General features: G+C 46.6%; 1 protein-coding gene across 1 annotated transcript in view; it reads left to right on the forward strand.

Annotated features, from left to right (window-relative positions):
- Positions 1–2,839: 2,839 nt before the first annotated feature.
- Positions 2,840–25,744, forward strand: part of LOC119108480 (uncharacterized) — a 61,501-nt gene continuing 38,596 nt past the window's right edge. The window contains exon 1 of the mRNA XM_037232045.1: positions 2,840–2,873. The gene's annotated coding sequence lies outside the window, so the exon portion shown is untranslated. The remainder of the gene's footprint in view (positions 2,874–25,744) is intronic.

Genomic DNA, 25,744 nt, shown 5'->3' on the forward strand with positions numbered 1-25,744 from the left:
AATTTATCTGCTCATGAACTCGTTACTTTTGCTAGAAACCGTTCTTGGTCGTCTGTGGCCCAAATATGTCCAATTTCGTTGTGTTTTTGCTTTGTTAGAAAACTGCATCCGTTCGGCCGGTAATGGCCCCTTCAAAGCCTATAGGTCACCTCGACATAGCCCATGGGCATGGTCCTGTTCTGCCCTCCCCCCACTCACCTCCGTATCCGCTATCGGCCCGAGCAGCTTAATAGCTGGGGCCCGCCAGGAACATAGGGCGATCCATTCAAATAAGTGCCCAACACATAGCGTGGAGGGCACCGGAATGATCGGGTGTGCCCGAGCGGGTGAACAGATGACGCCGTCGACAAGAGCACAGGACCCTCCGTTCAAACAAGAAATACTCACGACACAACGTGGAGAGGCCCCTAGCAATCGAGCATGCCCGAGCAGCTTAACGTGTGGGACCCCGTCAAGAGCGTGGAGCCCTCTATTCCCATAGGAGGTATAGACCGACCCAATGTAGAGGGCCCCCGAATGATCGAGTGTGTCAGAGCTGGTTAACAGAAAGGGCTCACAACGAGAACGTAGAACCATCCATGCAAGAAGGAAGCACTCAAAGCCCAGTGCGCAAGGGCCCCCGAAAGATGGGGTGTACCCGAGCAGATTATCAAATGACCTCCGACAGAAGTGTAGGACCCTAAGTTAAAACAACAAGATCCAATATAGAGCTCAACAGAGCTCCCGAACAATCTAGTGTTGCCGAGGAGGTGAACCGATGGGGACCCTATGATGTTTAATGATGATTATGATGGGGCGTAGGGCCCTCCGTTCAAATATAAAGTACCTGTGACCCAATGTGGAAGGACCCCAAACAATCCAGTGTAGCTGAGGAGGCAAAGAGGGGCCCCCACAGATGTGTCGGACCCCATTCAAATAGGACGTACCCAAGACCCAATGTAGATGGCCCTCGAGCGATCGAATGTGCCCGGGCAGGTTATCAGATAGGCCCCCAACAAGAGCGTAGGGCCCCCATTCAAATCAGAAATACCCCAACCCAATTTGGAGGGCTCCGAGAGATCGAGTGTACCCGAGCCGACTATCAGATGGCCCCGGACAAGAGAGTAGGGGCCCATTTAAGTACCCAATGTACATTTAAGTACCCAATGTGTAGGGCCCTAACAATTCAGCGCACCCGAACAGGTTAACAGAAGCGGCCCCGACCATTGTGTGAGTTCCTACATTCAAATAGAAAGTACCCGAGACCTGGGAAACTAAGCAAGTGACAGAGACTTGGAAGCGCCCCGGACCAATGTAGAGGACCCATGACCTTATCGCAAGTGTGTCGGTAGGTTAATCGAGACTAACGTAATGGGCTTCTGAGCAACCGAGAGTACCCAGGTAGGTTTACGTGAGGGGCTTTAACCCACGGAGCCTTTCTGGCGGATGGGAAGCACTTCGGAGCCCCTGACTGACAAGAGCGCTCCGGCACGCTAGCAGGAAGGGGCCAGCAACAGTGTAGAGTTCTCAGAGAAAATGCAAAAAAAAAATTAAGGGCAACGCGGAAGGCTTTCTAACGATCACAATGACCCTGCAAGCGGTCGTGGAGATCCCCCGAAAACAGTATAGGGCTCCTGGATAACGTAGTGAGGCTTAAAATTTCCAAGTAACATTTTTTCAATCATTTAAGATTCTTGTCTTCTCATGGACCCTTCGCTTTCACTTGCAACCGTTTTGGTCGCCTGGAAGTCCAAACGTGTCCAATTTGTTACGTATAGTGTTTAAAAACTGCACCTTTTCGGTCGGCTATGGCCCCTTCGGTACCTATGGGGCTCCTTCAAGACTCAAGGGGGCATGGCCCCGTGGCCCCCCTTCTCGATCCGCCCCTGACACCAGCCCGCAAAGAGCAGCGTTTTCACGCCGCCGTAACATTGGTACCATGTGATTTAGTCCCATCGTAACGTCGCAGCGTCGTCTACCCAGAATGCAGCAATGCAAGTGGCTTGGCCCGACCATGCACTTTGTGGGAATCGATAAAATCGAACTTTTGTATATGTACTGTCCTTGAGACTGCATGTTTTAGGTGTCATATTTATCTTCATAATGATCATGCAACGGATCAAGACGTCAAACGAAAAAAAGAACTTCGCTAGCATTCTGTATCGACACACCAAAAAGAACATATGCACCATACGAAGCCTTGAACGAACGACGGTAAAGGCCATAAATGCTGAATATGCTGTGGTTAAGAGAAAACCTGCTCCAAAAGTACAGACGTGTAATACTAAGTCTATATATATATATATATATATATATATATATATATATATATATATATATATATATATATATATCTCTCTCTCTCTCTCTCTCTCTCTCTCTCTCTCTCTCTCTCTCTCTCTCTCTATTCTATATTATAATATATATAATATATATATATATATATATATATATATATATATATATATATATATTCTCTCCTCTCTCTCCTCTCTCTCTCTCTCTCTATATATATATATATATATTAACATTCTATATTATATAATATATATATATATATTAACATACATATTAGCATATATATGTATGCCCATCATCTCGCCTCTCCCCCTTTCTCTCTCGCTTTTTTCCCCTCTCTCTCTTTCTCTCTCTCTCTTTCTCTCTCTCTCTCCCTCTCTCTCTCTCTTTCTTTCTCTCTCTCTCTCCCCTCTCTCTCTCTCTCTCTCTCTCTCTCTCTCTCTCTCTCTCTCTCTCTCTCTCTCTCTCTGCCGCCAGTCAGATAGACGCGGGCTCGGGAGAGAGGGGGAGGGGAAGAGGGCATCGTCGGACGTCGCCGCGTCGCCAGACGGAGCGCTGGGGCCGGTGACGACGGGGTCGCCCGCGACGCCTGGCAGGTAGGCGACCTGGAGCCCTGGTGCTCGTGCCTTTTTGAGCGAGTAGTCAGCGTAGAGGGACGTGGTGGGAACGTTGACCATGGGACCAAACGGACCCGCGGTGTTTGCCAGTGTGTTAAATTCGTCTGCCACCTGAACCGACATGCCTTACAAGGAGAATGTCGCACCCGCAGCCTTCCACAAAATAACTCAGCCGTAAATGCCCGAAATTAGTAATTCCTGTGCGAGGAACAAGAGCTGCGCTGTCGTCGTGGGGCGCACGGGCGCGCTTTCCAGAACGGCCCTGTCGAGACCGACCGGGAAGCCGTGTTTCTCTTACGAAAATCCCTCGTGTGCGCTTGGTCAGTCCCTACGCGACTCGACAAGCTGGTTAGTGCGTACGCTTCTCATCACGCCTAACGCATGTCTTCGGGCCCACACTTGAGGCCCGCGCGATGCGTGCTTCATTGTCATCAACCATATGTGTAGGCTGAAGCTGCGTAGGGGTACGGGGAGGGGGGGGGGGAGACTGGACACTAGGATGGACGAGCCAATGCTCTGGGTGGAACTGTATCGGAGTGAGGGATGTCACCGCTGATCTGGAATGCTAACACTTTACTTCATCGCTTTTCATTGCATGCGTTCAAGGCTACTGCGAGCCTCAGTATGAAAACGAGTGTGTCAAATTATAAAGTCTCTGACTGTAATAAGACATAACCGCACCTAATCGTCCTTCGAAGTAGACGGTTACAAACGGCACGTAAGGAACTGTGTTAACAAACGGCACGTAAGGTACTGTGTTAACGTTTGATCGGCGAAAATGCGCGGCCTGCGAGGTTGTTCCAGTACGCAAAACAATGGCAGATGCCGATCTGTGCTGCATGAATTACGCGATGTTGCCGCGATACATTGCATTGTTATCTTAAGAAATAGCTTCGTGAGATCTAAAACATGTGTGAAAACAGTTTTTCAGTCATGATGAACTCATGAAAAAAGATAAACAATCATTTTGCAGGCTTCAGATGTCGCTAGTGGCGGCAGAGTAATAGCGTGGTTAGACTTAATGTTGAAGTGTCCTTAGCGGCACGCTGAGCAGTGAACAAAATTTGGGAAGTGTTTCAAAGAGTCCTGAAGAGGACCGTTCCTCCTTGCATTCTCAGTAAGCCACAAACTGATCTCAGATGAGATTACATGGCAAAGTGTCTCATCGTGGAAGCCATGCTGCGTCCTTCCAAGATAACTTTCGGCATAAATTCTCAAATGCAGTGTAACAGTCACTCCCGTTAAAAGTGTAGCTAAGCCCCATTTTGTGGTATTTTGTTGCGCATTGCTCACCAGGAGCCCTCCCTCACAACTGAAGAATTGTTGCTAAGGGCGCTATGGGAACTCTTTAACTAGCTGCTACGGTCCCCAGGTGGCCATTGTATTGGCTAGAACTTACAAGTTCGTGCTGCAGCCATATTCTAACAGAATCTCCTAAAAGATGTTTTTTTCCAAAACGGAAAGGAGCCGAGTTCCATGGAGCAAGAAACTCAAAGGGTTTCATTTTAAGCCCCAACGGATTTATAAACGAAAGAAAACGCATATTTAGACCAGCACACCTTCCTCCAGCTAATCAAGTAATCCTTGTGATGTGGCGTGATGTGTGTTGAGTGTATCCGGCCATAACACGCCATGCCAGACCCCAAGAGATTTAGCCACACGCCGTGGAGACGCCATCCAGAAAATTAATCACCTAGAACTGCTCGTCAGCGTATGAAAATTCATATCACTTGCGCTTGTTCTCCCCCTTCTGCTCGCACGCTCGCCTTCATGCACGGCACGTTCAGCGTTCCAAGGCGTATCAACGGTCACCAGCCTGACTTTGCACGCGTGTTTCTCCGCTTCTTGCAACGAGGTGACTTGCTTCGTGAGTTTGCCACCACCCAACAATCTTTTTCATGCGAGAGACACGTGTGGAGCGTCCGCAGTTGCAGTGCAAGACGTGTTACGTGGTACTATTATATATATACCAATATATATATAATATATATATATATATATATATATATATATATATATATTCTTATTACAATAATAAATGACTATGTCTATTTTGTGGTCGTTTTTGCCTTTAACATGTTGAGAGATAATTTCCCGTGAAGCTTTTTCATCCTGTTTGTGAGCAGATGTCATTTGATTTTGATAGTACAGTTTGACGGTCGGTTGGATGTCTTGCCTTGGTTTGCTGTCAAAGTGTCTTGTCATATGTCGTTGTGTCTCGTTTTCAATGTCAGAATTTGAAAAACCGTTGTTCACCAGGATCTGTTTGATTCGTGTCAATTCTGAATGTAGTCCTGTCCAATCAGAGCAGTGCTTAAATGCTCGTCGAAGAAAGGACCTTATGACGCTAATTTTGTAGCGTCGAGGACACTCACTGTCAGCATTTAAGCACCGTCCGTTGTTAGTCTGTTTTCGGTATACAGTCGTTTTGAATTGTTGTCCTTGTCCGTCAACAGCTACGTCAAGAAAGGGTATTACGTTTTGCACACTTTGCTCTGTTGTGAATTTTAAGCCAGACCGTTCTTCAAATGTGTTTTTGAGATGTCCTAGTTGGTCAATGTCCCTAACTTCTACAAATATATCGTCTACGTAGCGGCAGTAAATGTCCGGTCTTATGTCGTCATTTTGTAGTATGTCGGTTTCTACGTGTCCCATAAAGAAATTAGCGAATAGGGGTCCTAGAGGTGAGCCCATCGCAACACCCTCAATTTGGCAATACATTCGGCCATCAGGCCCGCGGAAAGGAACTTTCCAACGTGCAGGCTTTTTAGTATTGTTCAAGGAGGCGCCTTGATATTTTGAGAGGAGGAATTTCAGGATGGTTGTAGACGCGGTCGAGGATGATGGATATGGTTCTTTCAATAGGCACGTTTGTAAATAGATTTTCAACATCTAGAGAGGCTAGCTAGGCCCTTAGGTTGACGAGATCGCACTATATCAATAAACTCATCCGTCGATGACAAGCTGTAAGACATGGGAATATATGGGGACAGAAGACCTTTAAGGACGTTTTGCAATTCTATAGGTTGGTGAAGGGATCTGTGCGATTATTGGCCGAAGGGGGTTGCCGGTTTTTGTGAGTTTTCACAGACCCATAAGCATAAGCCAGGCGCATAATTTCACCCGTTATCTTGGGAAAGTGTATGCCATCAACAGCGGCATTGGCAGCAGGCGAATTAGTTTGTAGAAACTCAAGACCAAGCTTAACAAAACTTAATCGCTGCTGCCAATGCCGCTGTTGATGGCATACACTTTCCCAAGATAACGGGTGAATTTGCGCCTGGCTATGCTTATGGGTCTGTGAAAACGGCAACCCCCTTCGTCCAATAATCTCACAGATCCCTTCACCAACCTATAGAATTGCAAAACGTCTTAATGGTCTTCTGTCCCCATATATTCCCATGTCTCACAGCTTGTCATCGACGGATGAGTTTATTGATATAGTGCGATCTCGTCAACCTAAGGGCCTACTAGCCTCTCTAGATGTTGAAAATCTATTTACAAACGTGCCTATTGAAAGAACCATATCCATCAATCATCCTCGACCGCGTCTACAACCATCCTGAAATTCCTCCTCTCAAAATATCAAGGCGCCTGCTTGAACAATTACTAAAAGCCTGCACGTTGGAAGTTCCTTTCCGCGGGTCTGATGGCCGAATGTATTGCCAAATTGAGGGTGTTGCGATGGGCTCATCTCTAGGACCCCTATTCGCTAATTTCTTTATGGGACACGTAGAAACCGACATACTACAAGATGACGACATAAGACCGGACATTTACTGCCGCTACGTAGACGATATATTTGTAGAAGTTAGGGACATTGACCAACTAGGACATCTCAAAAACACCTTTGAAGAACGGTCTGGCTTAAAATTCACAACAGAGCAAAGTGTGCAAAACGTAATACCCTTTCTTGACGTAGCTGTTGACGGACAAGGACAACAATTCAAAACGACTGTATACCGAAAACAGACTAACAACGGACGGTGCTTAAATGCTGACAGTGAGTGTCCTCGACGCTACAAAATTAGCGTCATAAGGTCCTTTCTTCGACGAGCATTTAAGCACTGCTCTGATTGGACAGGACTACATTCAGAATTGACACGAATCAAACAGATCCTGGTGAACAACGGTTTTTCAAATTCTGACATTGAAAACGAGACACAACGACATATGACAAGACACTTTGACAGCAAACCAAGGCAAGACATCCAACCGGCCGTCAAACTGTGCTATCAAAATCAAATGACATCTGCTCACAAACAGGATGAAAAAGCTTCACGGGAAATTATCTCTCAACATGTTAAAGGCAAAAACGACCACAATATATATATATATATATATATATATATATGTATATATACCAAGACTACATACGTGTTAGATGGAGTCCGGAATGTCGCCCTGTAATGGTCTCCGTTAGGATGTGGTGGCAGTAGGGAGAACAGACAGCCCACTTGAAGGACGTTCATACACTGCCACTGAAAAGGCTGCATTGCTGTTGGCCTTGGCTGCGAAAACCCGTGGCCAGCATACAGCAACTCTTATAGCTGACCAAATATCAATACTGATATAACCAGTGGCTAATGTTATGATGAAGATCAGGAAAGGGATGTTGGATGTCATACAGAGACACTTACTGATGACGGGCAAGGCCACAGGCCCAGCGAGCATTGCTTGATTTGCGATGATTTAGTTATGACACATTGTTTTCTACTTGAGTGACGTGCCTCGGCCCGTCCGGTCGCCGCGCTGTCCAAAAACTAATTTACAAGCACTGCTCTCCAAGGCGTCAATGCACAGTTAACAATGGCCAATGCATCATGAACGCTTGCAAGGTACGGATAACAATTTTCCTGTGTGATATTTATCTTTTTCCCATTTGCATGGGGAAGAGAGTAGTTTGGCAAAAAATATTAAAACACATATTCCAATTACAAATACATTCCAAGTGAATTCCGAAAAGGTGGTTATCGGCTTGGAAGACATGGTCCATGCACCGATGAAGCATGCGTAACGCGCGAAGATTGGGCGCACGGCGCGCCGCCGCAGCCGGCTGCCCCCCCCCCCCCCCCCCCCATGTGGACTGTCAGATTGGAGCAGGGGGATGGGGAGGTGAGTGCATACTGCAAGGGTGGCATCATCTTTTGTTCATGAGGGACGACCCAGAAGTCAGACAAAGGCCCAGTGATAGGGCCTTGGGCTACTGCCCGTTGTGTGGCTGGAGCGCGTGGATGTACTCACAACATGTCTTGCGACAATGAAACACTCAAACAAACCCAGTTGTGGTTATCCGTTTCTGGGCCGAAAACGAGAGCACGGCGAACTTAAAGGGGAATATGCCGCCTTTTTGCACTATTCACTTATTGTTGCATGAAACACGTCCGATCTGATCGGTAATGCCACTTCTCTCGAAATCCTTCTGAATACCTCAGCACTTCGATTTGAAGAAGCCGCGCTTCCTGCAGGAGAAATCACATTAGACTCCCTGTTCACATTCATGAAATTCAAACATTTCATTTGTCTTGCTTTTTCCAATGGGTGCGTTCTGTAATGTTTGTATTACACTGATTTATCAAAGTACTTGCGTGATAAATGCGACCAAAGCTGGACACGTTTGTTAAGACAGAAATATATGCGAACATGAGGCTGTTGCCACGCGAATTCAACAAAACGTTCATATCTGGCTTTCGTTTGTCCACTATTGCGTTTGGCAGTGACTCTTTTTGAAGCGCACTTTGACGTTGGGAAACGGAGCATCACTTTGTCTGTGGTCACGCACTGGTTCAAACTTCAGGTAATGCGCTTCTCTGTAACTTGCCCATGCCGCCCGCTGTGCCAATCACAAATGTTCATTTGCACTGGCGTTATTCATACCAGTAGAGCTGCTACTTTTAAGCCCGCAGGTTCGCAAGGTGCGGGTAAAAACAGCCCAACAGTGTTACCTCTAACCTGCAGCAGCTGACAACGGCTCTCAGCAGATCCTACCGTCGTCATGACGACAGCGGTTATCGCGGCGACGGCGGTCGCGACCGCTGCGGTTGTCGCGGACTCGAGATACGTTCTGGGTCTGCCAAAAAGAAAAGAGTAGTGCTGTCACAAAGCGTTGACAACGTACTTTGGAAGCGAAAACAATTAAAAAGTATTACCTGATTATGTCTCACTGGTGCTGCAGTAGCACTACCCAGTGATATTGTTTACGTTACTAGTCCTGCGGTTTCACCAGTGTGTTTTCAAAATGTGCCCCAAAGGTTGGACCCTTCAAGGACCGCATAAAAAACTGGTCAATCATGTCCATGCCCCGCAGATAACGGCCTTAACCGCTCTGTGTGGCAACTGTCGCACCAAACTTACTGAAGAGCCTGAAACATTCCTGGCGACGATAACGTGAAATTTCGTGCGGGACCGGAATGCAGGCTATCCAGTTCCTAGTCCCGTGGAGAGTACAACGAACACCGACTACCACGGCTCGGATATAGCGGGAGTAAATCACGGTTGAGAAATGCAAAACCAGCCGCAGATCAAGCTTTAAGCGTGAGGCGCCGGGAAGTCCCGAGGGTGGACGAAGACTGCTGTTGTGATTTGGCTATCCCATAGTCTAGGGTAGGTGCGCCTGCTTTCCTAGCAGCAACAGTTATCCTGACGTTAGTTTAAGGACATTGTAAAATGCGATCTTTTGGTTGTGTGCATGACGTTGAAAACTGCGGTGGTGAAATAGGCTTTCGGTGATATGCTTATTACCGACGACACTACTGGGCATGGACTTCGGTACCATTTTATGCCACATGGCACCACATTGCGCTGCTGGCGATAATCTTGACCCTAGAAATTCAGTCGGCGACAAAAAGTACACTTTTACCGCCCCTGTCCCGGACATAGGGGCATCGCGAGCAATGAGCGGGCTGACCAACCGGCCAAGAAAGCTTTGACAGACCCTCACATCATAGAGGTCCTCATTGATCAAGCATCTACGAATTCCTCGATTCGCACCCTGACAAAACGTTTTCTGGCTACGACTGTGAACCGATACTACCAGAGCACAACTTCATACCGAAGTCGACATTACCCCTTGGCCATCAGCACGCCGTAAAGACCAGTTGGAAAAAAAGTGTTGGCCCGTCTACGAGTTGGACACACTACACTCACACATGGTTAATCATACTTACGTCATCCTCGTTCCCACTGTCAGCCATGCGACCAGCCACTGTCAGTTAAGCATATTGTTACTGAATGCACCAAATATCAACAACAACCCAAAGATATGCAGGCCTATTGTCGTAGGCACAGTGTCGAATACTGCTAAAAAGACACTCTTGGCGATGGTCGTTCTCACTTGGTTAAGATTCTATTAAACTTTCTCAGACCTACTGGCTTGCTTCACGCGATGTAAAAGTCAATAAACTCACTTTTTTTCTTCACTCACATAACTATACTGACATCAAATGACGTCTTCCAGGTGTGAAATGGTCCGAACTAACCGAAACGCCCCAAACAAATAAAACAAAATGAAACGAAAATCGTGACCGAATCTGATGCAGCTTGCTCAAAATTGATTGAAAGCCAATTGACCTCCACTATACATTGTCATTGTGCTCAAGGAAGCCAGGTCTGGGCGGAACGACAATAACATTCTTCCCGGGTTTGAACGCCGCAAGACCAATGGTGTGACTGAATTTGAATGATGTTGTTATGGTGTGATGCGCATGCCCAAATGGTCTTGAAATAGTCTGCACATCTTCGCCGGCGTGTAGCTCAGAAACTTAAGGCTTAGGTCTTCAGAAGGGCATGGTTGTGAACCACATCAAACAAACTTTAGAATGGCTTTTGAGATAAAAACCACATGCAAATGTAAAGCACTCCCTTTAAATGTGGCCCAGGACATTTTGGAGCCCTGGTACGTGCAAAATACTACAAATTGGAGCCCAAAATGACATAATCTTAACAAGCGCTTGAATTGAGAATCAATTTGACCAACTCCGAAGCTTTTTCCAGAAGGATTCCCGAGCAGCGCGATACAGCCGCGCCCAATTTTGTCTAGCTGTAGACAATTGATTAGCGAATCATTTGGGCTGGTTGATCAACAATTTATATGTACCTTGTAAAGTCACTTACCCATGACAGGTCAAATTCGGGCCATATATTCGGCAAGACATTTTTTAGGGAATCGTTCAATCTTACGCAACAACGGGGTGTTAGACAAAGTCATACGGCTCTGGGATAGTTTTTTAGACAACACAACAGCTGAATTGACAAAATCCATTGACCTAGGGTCAGGTATAAAGTTCATACCAAGCCCCACCTTTGTTCTTAATTTGGAACTTGCTGTAAGAGGTTGTTTCTGGTGATCATTTTGAATCTATTGATAATAGAAACCGCAATTTAATCTCTCGTGAACCCCCTAAAGGCCAGGATAAGTCACTGACCCAAAGTGACCAAGGGTTACATTTTTGGAAACATTAAACTTGCCCTCGCTACGCAGTAGCAAAGGTAAGCCAACCCCGATATTATTTCCTAAAGTCTGACCAATTTATTTTCTGTCTGCGTTCAGAAGAACTTTTAAATCGTGATAGTATACACTTAAATTGATGCAACAAAATCCACTTTTTGGGAACAAAGGCCACTTTGCGCCTCTATGGCAGTCGCCGCCCATCAGCCACATGTGACCGTCCCGCCGTATCCGCCGTACCCGCGTGCGTTAGGTTAGCCGGCCGGGTGGCACCCTGGGCCTGGTGGTGCGCGTTACGTCAGCCGGCCGGGTGACAACCTGGGCCGGGTGGTGCGCGTTACGTTAGCCGACCGGGTGGCACCCTGGGCCGGGTGGTGCGCGTTACGTCAGCCGGCCGGGTGACAACCTGGGCCTGGTGGTGCGCGTCACGTCAGCCGGCCGGGTGACTCACCCTGGGCCATGTGATGTGCGTCACGCCCGCGGGCCGGGTGGCTTACCCTGGGCCGGTCGGCGCGCGTTACGTCAACCATCCGGGTGTGTTATGTGCAGGCTCTACACTCATCCACGTTTAATCCCAGGCATCTGGCAGACGAATCACTCACTTTTATACTAACTGTTCCACCAGAACCTTAACTTTGCATACCATCAGTAGCGGGGTTCGATGCTTCCTTCCAATGAGCTAGAATCGCCTTTGAACTAGGGTGGGAGTGAAAAAATTCATCGCAAAAAGACCGTACAGGAGTGAAAAACTCAAGTCAAAAACCTGGGAGTTATGGATCAGTGAGAGATGCTCCAGCCAACAAAGACATACGTTAAAAGTTGGCATGGATGTAATATCAGACACGTGACAGTTTTTTAACATCTTACGTCATTACAGTGAAAGAGAATATGTTAAAGAATAGTGATTTCATAAAAGTGTTTTGAACATAAAAAACTAAGTAACACCAAAGTTATGATGCCGCATCTTGCACTTCCCTTCTACAATATTTTTTAACGCCAAACAGAGCAAAGGAATTCAACAACAAAAGCAACAACAACAAAAATTAACAAGCATAAAGCATTGAAACAAAAAAGCATCAGACTCCAGCACACCAGCACATCACCAAATCAAACACCACAGACATTCCTCTGGCTTCTGTTGAGATAGGGTCACGAAATATAAACATGATATCGCTGTTTCTTGCATAATATCAATACTTATTTTCATGGAAGCAGCCTAACTAATCCTAACCTAAAGAGGCCTTACCTTATCTCATCCTGCCTAACCTACTCATATCACAGCAGCATTGGTCAGTCACCGATTCTTGCAAAATTCCTACTGCCACTTGTCATGTTATTAACCAACTTAGCCTAGGTTAGAGTAGCTCATATGCTGAACATAATTTCAACTCACCCCACCTATTTCTTGACATCAGCACTTGTGACACAAACGTGACAAAGCTTATCTTTGGCCGACTTCAACTTGCGTTTTGGTTCAATTAATTTGTGTCAACTTGTTGAACCAAACAGCTAACAATACACCAGTCAAAACACCTCAAATCACCTTGAACAACTTATTCTGATTGTCATGGTTAGCCTCTGTCAAGGGCAATGGTGGGTATGCTCCACAAAACAACCCATCCTTTAAACATAGCATGACTTATAGATGGCCACGAAAATAGCTTTGCTGCTTGCCATTTCAGCTGCTACAAAGGCATCCATTAAGGTTTGGTTATTCATATTTAATGACTTATAGTTTGAGATGTTAGCTTCACATTTTAAATGGGATGGCCTATATCCAAAATAAAAATATCTGCCCCATATTGTAATTGCCATGCAGCTTGAAGCATTCCTCTGTTGCAAAATATTCTGCATATCTGCAGCACAGTCGTTTGCAAGTCAGCAAACTATGGCAACGATGGACAATATCTTGTTAAATCAGCCATGAGGAACCACTTGAACAAATCTGAGGCAAATAGTCAAGTTATGGAACCAAACAGTTTGATTACATGTCTAGTGGCATCATAACTTGTATTGTGACTAAAAGTCGGCGGATTTAAACAGAACATGAATAAATCTGGTTACATATCATGTGATGAAAGCAGGTAAGGTTAGCAATTTGTTGCTCTACAAGAGCAACTTACTGGCTTTTTAAGGACAGTCTTCTTTCTGCTCCCCCACGCGGAAAGTCAGTATCTTTCGCGTGGTTTGCTGTTAGACAGGGTCATCCAACCCATCCACAAAATGTTAATATCAACCATGCCCACTAACCCACCAGGTTAAAATTCGAAATAAGTAAGAGGATGCGTGTATAAGAAAATAATTCCGTAGGACATCGTGTGTCGGACAAAATTTCGTTCCCAAACGCTTCTGTACTAGCTGCGCCAGGTCTGTCTGAAGGCTATGTACAGCAGGATAGTGGAACGTGGTGAGGCAGTGATACTGGGGTGGCTTAGATTTATCATTATTGAACTACACCATGAACCCCCCAAAAACGGCTAACTGGGTATTTAACAGGATAAAAATGGCGTTAGAAATGAGCTGCGTGCTTCAAATTGTCCCCTTAATTCCCTACAAATCTTTCATTCTTGGGTGCATGGTAACCATGCTTGGGTGGTTGGCGAATTAATCCAAGTTCTGTTTGAAATATATGCGAGTTTGCAGTTTGAACATTTTGAAGAGAATGATCGACATTTTAAGCCATAGATGGTGGTCTTTAAAGATGATCGGAAAGGAAGGAAGAATGAGGATGCATCACATTCGTATGAGACCAAGACAAACAAAAATAATTAGATGAAAATACAGACATATACATACAGACAGAGTTGGTTGGTCAACTTTTGTAATTGACTAAAAATATGTGAAAATGAGCGCTTAAATTGTGATATGCGGTATTGAGATTTCATTTAGAGGGCATGTCTTAAGTTTTTCCACTCCTTAATTTTGGGAGTGGTGCAATTTAGTGGTCAAGTTTCTTTGTGTAAAAGAAATACGAGGAGTAGAATCATCTACCAGGCTTTGCTGGTGTTTGCATCAGGCTTTGCTTTGTTGTGGTGTTTGTGTCGTGTGACCCACACATATTGGGGACGCGGGAAAACCTTGGATTTGGTACACAGCTAAATACTGTGATACACTTGGAAATAAACCAAACTTGATGCATGCAAGCGGCTGGAGTCGCTGAGGCTCTCGGGCTTGAAGGTACCTGGCGCCCTTGCTCGGTGCACGTATAGGCATGATTCAGATGTAGGTGAGGCATGATACAGCTATGGGTGTCCAGGTTTTGTATAGCCTTGTGTATACTTCATGGTTTCAAGTTAGTTCGGTTTTAGATGCCACCTTAATACCTCTGAAACAGAAATATGGGTTTGGTATGTGTGTTTGGACAACATAAGGCAGGAGTGAAACATTCGCATCAAAATGGGGAAAAGGAGTGAACAATTGATACTCATAGGCTGTTGCTTTACACCCAAAGTTGGCAATTCTAGGACGCTGCTTCATTCAGCAGGCATGCCTCAAAGAGGGAAGTCTAGATACGCAGCCCGACCGCTCTCCCTGTCTCGGGCGCGGCTAAGGATCTGATGGAGCAGCGCTGTGCCCTTTGTCACACCGACGCGATATACGGGTAACTGAATTGTCGTGAGCGCGCGGACATCTCCCGGGACTGCCACGAACATTTCTCATGACGCGTCGAGAAAGCGGCGCCCAGAAGTGTAGCTATCCGTGACATCACCGATAGCAAAGAATCAAGGACCATTGCCAACGCAGCTTTCAAGTGAGCTGGCAGATACGGTTAACGAATTGTTTGCTGACGTTGCGGAAAGGCCTCTGACAAGGTACTGGAAGCAACTTCAGCGGACACACGAGACCACGGGGTAACAGGAATATACGCAGGGTCGTTTTCCCGCGCCCTGCTTCGAGCGTACACTGTAGTATTGATGAACACTGGCGGCATTCGTGACTACGATGGCATGTCAATTGTGAAGGCCTGCCTTTCAATTCCCATGCTAGTGTTACTGCCTGAGATCATGAGATCATCGACAGCTGTTCTGCTTCCAGGATAACGCAATGGAAGTGCACGATATCACCTTTGGGAACGATTTTCACATCCGGACACATAAGGAAACTTCAAATCAATGTCCCACATTCCCGGCGTGCCTGAAGGAGAGAAGAACGCGCAACAGAGAGCGTAGGAGAGAAGCTGGAGTGCGAGCAGCCAACGACGCGGTTTCCATCGCAGGCCTCCTCCCCCTCGGAGACAGGACAGGCTTCGTAGAAATCATTCAGCCGAGATGGAAGTTCTGAGCACGTCAGATAGCGTTTTGAGCTAGGGATGTCAGTCAACGCTGATGTTCTCAGCTGAGATGTCAAAGGCATTCTGCCACGTCCACCATGCCATCCCAGGAAGACTCGCGCTTCTACGACGTCTTTCACCCATGGCTAAACGATTAGCGACATCAAGGGACATTTCCAGCATGTGCAAGTTGAAACTGAAGCAGGGGCGCTCACTCGAACACCTCTGGCGTGTGTCGTGCGTGCGTCCCTCTTGCTTCGTATCTTCAAAAAATGAATGCAACCGTGACGTTGGTGCCGCACAGCTTATACAGCGAGAGGATGACTGTCAGGTTTCTTGTAACCGGAGGCCCATGAAATCTAGAGCAACTGGTAGAAGTCGGGGTGGAAGCCCGTGAATCACTGTGCATGTGGTGCCCACATAACAGGATGATGGAAACCCCAGCGACGACGTAAGTGATGATTATAATACATGCAAATAATTATTTCGGGCAGGCCAGGGCTTCAGAAGCCTCCCGCCCGTTAAGGCCCGCGTTGAGGATCAACTCATCACGTCGGTGAAAAGGCGATACAGCTTGGGTGCCAATTTTGATAAAACCCTGTTTTGAAATCGCACAGCCATACTATTGTGCAGAAGTGCAGTGGGATTCCAGTTGCACTATTGCATCATTGTCGACTGACGCCAAAGAATCTCATACACCAGACAGCGCAGATGCTGATGATGCCGGATGTGCTTTACAGCACCATTGTTGTGGCGGCGCGCACGCTGCGTAGCTGCTGCGTTTGGAGTGCTACTTTTCGGTCCGAGTGTCAGTGGACCTTCGAAAATACAATCATGTCAGTTTCGCTCGTAAGCAGTTGGGCTAGCTGCGTTTGGGTAACCTCATTGGGCATCAACAGGGGCGACGACACCGTAGGGATACGTAGCCGCAACTTTCGAAACGTGGAGGACCGTCCCCTACTACCTCAGAGAGACACAATTTTGGCCAGCACAAGTGCGTACATGCGTTATCATAAGGTTATTGAAAGCACAAAATTTCCCGCATTGATAAAAGACATTTACGCCACAAAATTCGCGTCGCTTGAGAGCTTAAAATGCGCACTAACACGTTGGGGATTTATATAACATATCGTAAGCATAAGCAGCTGAAAACCCCATTTGGGATAGAAATCGTGGGCAAAGGCTTATCTAAAAACGCACTTATGTCCCAAATTTTATGCTGAGATTTCTTCAGGCCACTGGATCCTCCCCACCTCCCCCTACAACACATGTTTGGAAGCGAACTGGAGATAGCAGGACGCGGCACGAGGACGGCGGATGACTGCTTGCCAGCGCTCGCCCAACACTCACCAGCAGGAAGCGCCGCGCAGTGACTTACTTACTGTGACGTCAGCCGAACTGGCCAACATCCAATCAGGTCCACCTCATGGACCTGAAATCGGGGGACAAAGCACGCCGCGGACGCTGCGCTGATTTACAAGCGGTTTCTTGAAGCTCACTGGGTGCCGCATTCCGAGAATCGTAGACGCCGAATCGTTGCAATAGCTGGGAACGGTAACTAAACTAGGTAACCAGGTAACTTAACTACTTATCATTTACGTAACTAACTGATAAGTCAATGGTTTGGTGCGAGGTTTATGTTTGTGCTACCTGACAACTTAGCATGCCACTCCACACATGATATGCATACCTATGTATTTACCGTGGCACGTCACATGGAATTGTCATTCGCAGTTAAGATCGAAGCATGTTTGGGGCTCTGCCCATTTACGAATATCGTATCGGTTTGTATTGCACAGCAAAACCAGCTGAATAGCAATGCAGTTGTAATACTCTGTCGTCTGCTGATATTAGACGCTTGATAAACCTGACTTGGAATGTAGTGAACGTTGCTACATGTTGTCGCTAACGGCAGTTGCTTGTTGTTGGCACTTCCCTGCTTTCCTCTGTTGGGTAAATAGAGGACAACATCGGACGAGCAATGGCTTAGACATTTTGCCAATGGTCGTCTTAGACGTCATCTTGAAGGTCAAGTGCGACATTTGGGGCAAAATCTCCCGCAGTAGCTACCACATTTCAAAGCAAGGTCAGTTTAGCTTTTCTCAATGATCATGTCCTGACTCTGTACAGTGAAGTCGGTCGCGGGGTCGCACTGGACCCGGAGACGGTGGCAGCGATCTTGCGTACAGTCTGGTGGACGTTAATCAGGCAGGTTCTGTCGGTTATCGTCCACCGTTTATAACTAACTTCATCTATGTCAGCCATCGTTGCTGCACTTTCTAGATATTCTTTCAAAATGGTACTCCAGGAGAGTCGTCGCATTTTGGTGTGGCACACAATAATTATTTTTTCCTGCGCATACTAGTAATGTAATATGAAGTATGATCGCAATATGATGGCCAAGCATTGTTTAACACAAATTCAGAGTTGGGTGAAGAATGCCAACACACACCGGACGAGCATCGCTGACACATGCCAGTGCACACCACAATGGTTCTAAGGCAGGGTCTATCGTTTTATTCTCATGCTGACACTGACTGCTAGTCTCAGAAGCGAATAGTGACGAACAATGTACCCTATGGTAAGAATTCTCAACTCTTTATCTATCGTATAAGATTTAAAGTAATCGAGTTAGCACAAATTCAGATTTTTGCAGTGTACAAGCCCTGATAATGACTGAGCGCGTGGACCTGTCTATTCATGTAAAGGCTCAGGCCACCGATAGACCCTCAGCTGAGGCCACTAATGGAAGCTCAGCTGAGGCCACCAATGGAACCTCAGCTGAGGCCATCAATGGAACCTCAGCCGAGGCCGCCCATAGAGCCTCAGCTGAGGCCGCCAATAGAACCGTCGTTGAGGTCTTCAATTAGGTTTCAAATGAGGCCGCCAATGGAACCGTAGTTGAGGCCGCCAATGAAGTCTCAACTGAGTCCACCAATGGAATCTCAGTTGAGGCCGCCAATGGAACCGTCGTTGAGGTCTTCAATTAGGTTTCAACTGAGGCCGCCAATTGGGGGGAGGGGAGGGGGAGGGAATCTGGATCAACGGGGGGGGGGAGGGGGGAGGGAAGGGATACCGCCGGTGGCGTCAGCGCTGGTCGCCCCGGCCGGCAGACGGATGGGTAGCACGGGTGGGCCGGCCGGCAGACGGAGGGGTAGCACGGGTGGGCCGGCCGGCAGACGGAGGGGTAGCACAGGCGGGGCTGACCGTCAGACGGAGGGGTAGCACAGGCGGGGCTGACCGGCAGACGGAGGGGTAGCACGGGCGGGCCGCCCGTCAGACGGATGGGTAGCGCGGGTGGGGCTGACCGACAGACGGAGGGGTAGCGCGGGTGGGGCTGGCCGGCAGACGGCTGGGTAGTGCGGGCGGGGCCGGCCGACAGACGGATGGGTAGCACGGGCGGGGCCGGCCGACAGACGGATGGGTAGCACGGGCGGGGCCGACCGGCAGACGGATGGGTAGCACGGGCGGGGCCGGCCGACAGACGGATGGGTAGCACGGGCGGGGCCGGCCGGCAGACGGAGGGGTAGCACGGGCGGGGCTGACCGGCAGACGGATGGGTAGCACGGGCGGGCCGGCCGACAGACGGATGGGTAGCACGGGCGGGGCCGGCCGGTAGACGAGACGGATGGGTAGTGCGGGCGGGGCTGACCGACAGACGGAGGGGTAGCACGGGCGGGACTGGCCGGGAGCGCCGGGCCGGACCGCTCCGTCCGGCTTTGATCGTGTTCGCGCTGAACGAGTTTGTAGGAAATTATTGCCTTGCTCTTGATGGTTTCCAGTGCAGATTGAACAAAAATTGTGAAAATGAAATGACATAGCGGCTCAAAGGCATCTAGTTCGAAAGTGGGGTTTTTGTGGTAGAAAAGAAACAGAGTTCATTGATGATGCGCAAAGATTTTAACCAATTTCATATCACCACGGATCGCGTTCGCTAAACTAGTTTGCAACCTATTTGATGTCGTCACTTTAAGCACTGTGCTGACTGTAGGATGGTGTTAACTAATAACAAAAATGTGCTATGATCATGGAATTACCATCGGTTTACTGAACGCATTTCCTTCTTTACGTCCCCTTCCCCCTGCCCACGTCGTCACTGATGGAGGACGGTTAGGCAACCAGGTATAAAGGTTTAAAAATCGTGACCAGAGCACGAGATAGCATTGCGGAAGAAGTTAATCTGCGAGATGGACTGGATGGGCGAGAAACAACCAACCCTCTAAAGATATGAAGATTCAAACCGATATCCAACACAATGGAACTTAACATCGCTGCGAACGCCTCTCCCCTCATCCCCCTTGTTTGTCTCGACGCGCATTATACAGCCCAAATCACCAGAAAGCTAAGAAGCATTAAAGGTGCGCGAAGTCCATTTCCACAAGGAAATCTGATTTTTTGCCACCATAATCCGTGTCTTAACGGGCCGCTGCTGCGTCTGGACACCTAACTAATGTCGTTCAATTCAGTTAAAGGGGGTGGTCCACATTTATATAAGGGTTTGAACTGAAATAGCCATCTGAAGACCATTCAGTGCTGCTCACAATCCTGTCCTATTTAAAATCTTAGCCCCTTTACTTTCTGAACCATGCTCACGTGAAATGGGGCAAGGTATATCGGGGAGTGTATTTCAAAGTTACTTTGGCATTTATTACGTCATAAAACGTCGTCCAAATCCTGCCAGTCCATAACTCATGCCACGATCAAGGATAAGAGAAGCATAAATTTCGAATCGCTTATATCTGACGTTTATGAGTGCGATTTCCATATAAAGCGGCTGCCAATTGGCTCTCAACCAATTTTGTGCAGGTTGCGATGACGCAATCAAACCGTGACAGCTTGAGGAGTATATTCACTCAATTGAGAATTGCGCTGTCTAGAACAGTTTTTCCACTTAAAAATCATGCTAATCGTTGTAAGTGAGCTTGTTTCATCACATCCAACGCTTGCTTCAATGTCTTCAAATGTGAGACATTCCATTTAACTCATCGTCATTTTACTCCCAGAGTTAGTTTCAGTGTCGCGCCCTATCGACAATCCCCGAGTAGCCGCTCTATGGACTCGTAATCCACACCAGGCACACTCGGCGACCATCCATCGCCACCGGCGGCCAACGACTTAACTTCACCAGGGGCAGTGCGCACTGCCTGCTAAAGCACGCCTCAGCGCGGCGGCTCATGCAGGCAGCCCCCACAAGTTGCTGGGGAAGCCTGACTGCTCCAAAGTTTGCTCATCTGCCCTGAATCGCCAATGCGGGCAAGTTTGAATTGCGTGGGAAATGCAATGGGCGCTTGCAATAGAGTCTGCGTTTTCGAGCTGTGTCGAGCTTGTGAATAACTTGCTAAGGCCTTCCTTGATAAATCACGACTTTGGCACGTCAACCTCGACCCTACAACCCGTATAGAAATCATGGGCCGACTTCCGAGCCCATGCTAAGAATTTTCGCCGTAGTGGTTTTAGCACAAGTGTCTTTTGTCATTCTGCAGCTTAAAGTGATGTGGTTTAAAGACTTGCGTTGTGGGTATCGACAAAGATGACGATAATACATGAATAGCCGTCACTGCTAAAAATGAATACCCGGTGATGTTCTTTTAAAGGGATTCTACCTCTTAACGGAAGGCTGAGCTAGGTACAGACGCAGGTAGATTTTGTAAGTAGAACCTCAACGGTAACCACATTTCCCTGGAAATGCTTTCATTCTTGCGACAATGCGCCGAAATGTACGATTACGGCACAACTTACTCTTAACAGAGGCATCTGACACAGTGATGTCCAATAAAGCCTAGGTTTACATTTCCGTCCGCTTGCATTTTGGTGCTAGCAATTATCAAGACATGTTTTCTGGGCAGTGGCGTGGCTGAAATTTTTTTAGGTACTCGCTGCTGAAATGAATGCACTTAGTGCGAATAACTTGCGCTTGATGTGGACAATGCAACCAGTACAATCACATTAAAGGGACTTTTCCGCATTTCAATGAATCGAAACAAGCATGAGGCATAGTGAAATGTCTACTTATAACTATTGAGATGTTTTTTAACGAATAAACTGCTTATGACAACACGCATTCTACATTTATTAAACATGCTCCTCCATACATCATTGTTTGATTACGTCACTGTGTCATGCACAACGTTGATTGAAAACCAACTGACGGCTGTTATATCTGGAAATCGTGCTCACGAACGCCAGCTATGAAAGGCTCGACAATTATATTTGTTGACCCTGATCACCGCTTGACGAATGGAAAGGTAGGATTTAAATGACCTTGTTATGACATCATGGGTAAGGTTGAAATACCATGCACGAAAACTGCATATCTTTGCGGGCTTGTAGCTTAGAAACATGAGGGGTTTATGTCTTTGGAGCGGCAGAGATGCGCATTGTACCGAATGATCTTAAAGATGACCCCTTCAGTTTAAAACTCCGTTCAAATGGGTGAACACCCTCTTAAGGATGGGCTAGTCGGTCCCACCGAATTCATCATGCATTTTTTCTAAGGGTGATTGGATGCTGCTTTTGTCAAGGTTCTTCTAGGACACGATTGTCAAAATGGTAATAAAGGTATGGCAAGTGAGGTCGATTCGGATGCTTACTTTTCATTTGACTTGTGAAACCCAAGAGCGAACAGATATTTTTTGGTAGCGAAGCAGCTCGTTTTACCCAACAGGGTGGTTGTCTTTTGAGTGAATCGGACCACGCCGCAAATAATGTAATTTGCGAGCTTGCTGTGACTTTGCTTGAGTTGCAAGTCTTCTTGTCGAAGGCTTTGTGCTGTCAATATCTCCATGTCGAAGTTTTTACGATTTGGGCCGCTTTTTTAACGCATCGCCCTTGCAAAGCCGTATGTCAGTGGTTCTGCTTCGAACTAAGTCTCAAGATGGTGGTAATATGCTAGACGATGATATATAGGGTAGTAAAAAACTATGGCGTTAAAATGTCCATGCCCGATCCCAATAGTGCAGCAGTTAGTTAGCTTGCTCAAAAATTATAGCAACTCTCTTAAGTTTAAACACCCTAAAACCTATTCTGACCTATTCCTATTCAACTAAAACTATTCCTATTCAGCTAACTAAAACCTATTCAACAAGACTATAAAACAAAAATGCTTTGTCATCGTATGTCCGCACCAGCAGTCTTCAGTCTGCGTGACCGTGGGTGCTGCGCTTCCTGTGTTTTTTTTTTGCCTTGTTTTCGCGCGCGTCGTTAGGGCTGTATGCCGCACTGAGTAGCTGCGTAAATGAGGCGGCGCCCGCCCATTACCCGCTTAGGGAAGGCGGGCACCACAACAACATATCGAATTTCCTGGACCGTCCAAAGTGCCACTGTCTTACCGAAGCTCCCTACGTGTCTGGGAACACCATGTGTAGCAAGGCTACTGCAGAGGGCTACTCAGACGTGACGTCATCATGGGAATACAATTTGGGAGCCCGTAGCATGGTTTTTGACTGATACTACGTCAAGGTTGGTAGATACTAGTAACATGATTACGACCAGAGATTTCGCCCATGAACTGTGTAGTGACCTTGTTATACATCTATATTTCAATGTTATGTAAATAGATATTGTACATTTTGCGTTCAAAACCTTCTAAAGATAAATCAATACTACGCCCTGCTTCCAAAAATAGATCCTAGTAAACCACGTTTTCTAGGTTCAGCGACCGCGCAACATTCGTCGTAGTCAACGTGCCGGAACATTTATATATAACGCCTCTTTGTGATATATACATACATGTATATATATATATGCATATATATATATACATATATATATATATATATATATATACATATATGTATATATTTATTTATTTATTCGTAAATAAATGAATATGATGTGCATGTTCAAACTAGATTTATAAATGAGATATGATTGTCAATTTATCTTCGCACTGCAGTACCTAAATGGAGTGAAATGTGAAAATAAGGAAAGGTGAGGAGGGCAGGTGCCAAATATTTCGCTGTTTCTTTACTATATGATCTTGCTAGTCATTGGTTAACTTTGCCAATCGATAATGTCAGATGGATTAGGTGAAGATGTTACGCAAGGAATAATACCCCGAGCACCCTTATATATCCTCAAGACCATTTCCCAGCTGAGACATGGGCCACCACTCTTTGACTGGCGAACATTGCAAAAGTTGCCAGAAACCTTCCTATTTTTACAGGGAAATCTGCTATCTTGAACTGACATGACACTCTGCATTAACGCCTCCCGGAGTTCGCCTCTCACTGCCTCCACTAGGGCAAGCCAACCCTGCATCCACCCCGACAACACCCCCCCTAAGGCTACAGGACCTGGCAACACCCCTCCTAAGGCTACAGGATGTGCATTCCAACTTCTCAATGCGCGTCCCAGAATGCTGCAAGCCCGTCTGGGCCGCCGTTTCTCATCTCCACCCTATGCTGTTGTTGTTGTATGTTGTACTCTTTTACACAGACTGTTTCTAAGCACTTCCGGCTAGACTTCTCCGGGATAAATAATTGGTAAATGGGTGAATGGGTTACCACATCTCTCTGTCGGGGGTAGGCTGGTAGCGCATTTTAGCAACAATTTTGTAGCTCTGGTGCAAACCAATGTTATCTCCCAGCTAAACATGCTTCATTAAATGTGTTAGGTCTTAAAAAGTTTGATTCATGGAGATATTTATGTTTAAACCAGCCCACAAAAACAGCGTTTTCACGCGGCCGTAGCATTGGTGCCATATGACTTAGTCCCATGATGACGTCACAGTATCGCTACCCAGAATGCAGTAATGCGGGGACTTCATGTGCGGCTGAAACAGAGGCCTCTTGCCATCACGTTGACCACTGGGGTCTTGGGTATCCCTGCCCTTCGCACATCTTGAAACCTACCAATTTCTTCAGAATACCACCTTTGTTCTAAAGTGGTGGACTACTTTTCCAGGAGCCACTGAATGTATTTAAATTCTCAGAAAGGCTTGCAAACCTTCGGCCATCATGACATTGGGGACCGTGCTCGTCCGGTCCGGTCCCGATAGGCCAACAAACAAAGTTTGCTGATGACTTAGGCATGGTGAAATGGCGGCTTCATATGCAGGCGTTTTAGACTTCCTCTTCTTGCAACTGTTACTGCTATGCTGAGTGCTTCCTTAAAGGTTGTTCAAAACAGAGTGACTTTTAGTACAGGTGTAGGCAATTGCTAGGGCCTCATAATTTTAGTTTTGATGTACCTCAGCGATCAAACTTTAGTCGATATCTTCAATTTAGCAGGTGTGCAGCGCCTGCAGTTTTACACGGCCCTTGTGCCTTTCTCAATGCAAGCCTCCCATCTCGTAAAATTGACCATGAACGCTAAGTGGTAGACAGGCGTGCAAAAAAACAAACAAAACAAATGGAAGGCATCGAAACGAAAATTTTAATTCGCTGCTCATTAACAGCTATATGCATTCCTCGCAATTACGCCATATGGACACAAGTATAACTCGGATCACACTACCATTCTACGATATAGCGAAGGAAAGCATAAAACACCTATTTTCGAATACAGTTGCCGTGCCTACACCAAGTTGCGCTATCCGCGCCGTAACCGCATTAACCGTAATGACTGGATGACAAAGAAATGCAAAATACTTATTACAAATTTTGTAAGTTAAGCCAAAGATCGCCATATCTCGAGACATTTTTACCATGTTCAATGCTCAGCAAAACATGTGCTAGAAGTCAACGAGCTTGCAATGCTATCCATCTTTCCATAGTTTCGGTTGGAAGGGCAATGACTAACAGGTGTTTGATACTGCAGTAAAGTTAAAATAAGACTGTTTGTATAAGACTGTTTTTGAACGACTCCAGCTTTCATGGGCCAGAACGTCCTGATCGTTTTGCAGCTTGGCAATATTTTCTGCCAGATGGTGCGGAAATGTTTGGTCCACCCACCGAGAAGTCAAACTCAGACCTCTGGAACGCAGGTATAATATGCTTACCATCGCACCACGGTGGCCCCATGAATTGCTTGCACTTTTCAAGAGAATGTGACAACTTTGGGTTTTTTTCCAAAATACGCGCTCTGATGGAAACTCAGGAGTCGTAACCTCTAATAATAACATTGGCTAGTGACATTGTAGCACCCTCAAATGTAATGAGACGGTTGGTTTAATCATGTTCAAGTCCAAATCGT

The sequence above is a fragment of the Pollicipes pollicipes genome, unplaced genomic scaffold, assembly GCF_011947565.3.
Source record: "Pollicipes pollicipes isolate AB1234 unplaced genomic scaffold, Ppol_2.1 Scaffold_6686;HRSCAF=7923_pilon_pilon_pilon, whole genome shotgun sequence".
Taxonomy (NCBI): domain Eukaryota; kingdom Metazoa; phylum Arthropoda; class Thecostraca; order Pollicipedomorpha; family Pollicipedidae; genus Pollicipes; species Pollicipes pollicipes.